This window comes from Littorina saxatilis, linkage group LG7 (assembly GCF_037325665.1).
Source record: "Littorina saxatilis isolate snail1 linkage group LG7, US_GU_Lsax_2.0, whole genome shotgun sequence".
NCBI lineage: Eukaryota > Metazoa > Mollusca > Gastropoda > Littorinimorpha > Littorinidae > Littorina > Littorina saxatilis.
The window spans coordinates 9,045,914-9,048,413 of record NC_090251.1 but is presented as its reverse complement, the minus strand read 5'-3'; the positions used below and the strand labels follow the sequence as shown (position 1 = coordinate 9,048,413).

At 43.2% G+C, this 2,500-nt stretch overlaps 1 protein-coding gene across 1 annotated transcript in view; it reads left to right on the top strand.

The window, feature by feature from the left end:
• Positions 1-2,500, top strand: part of LOC138972054 (uncharacterized) — a 22,174-nt gene that overhangs the window by 16,222 nt on the left and 3,452 nt on the right. The gene's annotated exons all lie outside the window — the stretch shown is intronic.

The window sequence follows — 2,500 nt, the reverse complement described above, 5'->3', positions numbered from 1 at the left end:
GTGTAGGGACCAAGCCAGGGGTCCAACTCCTTGCCACCCTTGCGGTCACCCCTGACGTTGTTTTTTTTCATCACCTTTTGGCCTATCTGGAGAATTTCCTGAAATCATGTTCAGTAGAATTAGACACACACACACACACACACACACACACACAAACACACACTCACACAAACACACACACAAACATCACTTTAAGTGTAACTGACAAAGCTACAAAACGACCGAAACAAATCAGGCGCAGTTGCGCCATTTAAATGCATTGCACGTCACGAGAAAAATAGAATACATACCGTGTAGTTTCTTTGTGCTGCTCTCCTAATTGACCGTTTGATGTTCAGGGTGGCAAGGGTAGGGTATTTCTGATTTAGAAGGTAGTTTTCCACGTCTGGGAATCGCACGTTCTGTCCCCGCACCATCTTTTTTGTGTGTGACAGCAATTTTGTGACTCCCCAAAATTTATACCATTGCTAACAATGCCAGGTGGTGACAATTGCACGAGTATTAGGCTGTACCCTTTTGGAAAGTGATAGAACGTTCTTATTGCTGACATGCCTCCTTCTCTCTTAGATACCCCTGTATTTCGTGTTGAAAATGCTTAGGACAGCACCTGGAAACCGCACGACTTTAGACAATTCTGCAACATTTCAATAAAAGCAACAAGGGGAAGAGGGGGGGGGGGGAGGGGTATAAAGATTGACTGATTGTTCGACTGATTCTAGTAATGTACTTACGAATAAATAGAATACACATTTGCACACACACAACTATGTCTGCAACCACAACAACTTTAAAAAAAAACAATAAAAAGCGTTTCGATCGGGTAGACCCAGTCGTTTATTGCAAGATTTGTACCTGGAAAGATAATGAACCTAACACAAGGAAACCGAGAAGCAAATGACACAGTAAAACAGACCAGACAAGACGGGAATCGAACCTAAGACCTACAAACTCCGAAACCAACACCATAGCAACTGCGCCAACGAGGAAACAGATGAGAGCCCACGATTTTTTAAGTCTACTTATAGCTAACGCGGCCAAGTGCGGACAACCAGGACACCTTCACCTAGGTATGTGTAACAGGAAAAGATGTCTCCCAGGACTCAAAGTCCGACCCCTAAATATAGGCTAGGACTTTCTGTTCTGGGAAAATTTGTCCGCTGAAAGTCTAGGAAAATGTGTCCTGGTGGGGATTATCGTTACCTGTGAGCTCGTTTGCCCATTGGGGTTCCCCAAACTATACTGTGAGAGCATAGTCAGCTTCACTCCGCTTTCGTTGAGTAGGCATGCTGGGTATTTTCGTGTTTCCATAACCCACCGAACTCTGACATGGATTACAGGATCTGTTCCGTGCGCACTTGGTCTTGTGCTTGCGTGTACACACGAAGGGGGTAAGTCACAAAGCAGGTCTGCACATAAGTTGACCTGGGAGATCGGAAAAATCTCCACTCTTAACCCACCAGGCGGAAGCGACCGGGATTCGAACTCACGACCTCCCGATTAGGAGGCCGACGTCTTACCACCACGCTACTGCGGCCGTCAAGAAAACCAATAATGTGATAAGGGAAACAACCGCTGTTTATTCCCCCCTCTGCTTCTTTACCTCTGTAAACTTGTAGGGGTAGTTATTTTTCGATAATGACCCAGCAACCAAACAAATAACGACCCAGCAACAGCCTGAATCCTCGATAGTGCAATGGGTTGAGAAGCTGTTCTGTTTCGGTACTACTTTTTGCGACTGAAAAGTTCCGAACGCTCTAATGTACGAAGTATACATCTCTGGAGCAAACAATACAAACATACCGCATTTAAATTAACAACTACAGGCCTGAACACATGAATCTCCATATAAAATCCATGAGTTCGGTTGTTTTCTGAATCTAGATCAGACGTTCATCACAAGCAATTTCCCAAGGCAAGTAACTCATACTTTGTCTAGCGACAAGAGTAGTTCCCCTTCTTTTCACTCAGTTTCTTCGACAACAGACTGCAATCCGACGGTCAGTTTTCAACAATATTTCATTTAATAAACAGATCACACGCAACCAAATGCACACATCTCATCAATTTAAACAACATAAAGCGGTTTCATACACTATTTTCCCCAGAAAACTTAACTTCATACAGTTTTTAACGTTGGAACACGGGTGCAAAAGTTCGTCTGCTAGTCCCATTTGACGAAAGAACATTATCCTAACCTAATACCAAAATATATACATGACACACAATATCTGCCTTTGCCGCCACAGCAGAATAACAGCATATCTGTGTACTTGATTTTAGTCCAAAATAGGAAAACTGACAAGAAGTGTTAACAGAATGGAATGATTTGCACGGAACTATACAACCGCGCATTAATCGATCGCCTGCGCAGGTTGACTGGTTGAGTGAATAGGATTCGATCAAACTTTCGCAAAAAACCTCCTCTTTTCTTTGAATAACTGAAGAAAGGAGGAATAAAGAGGTTACACACCTCGTCTCAGTGATTATCAAAAATAATGGT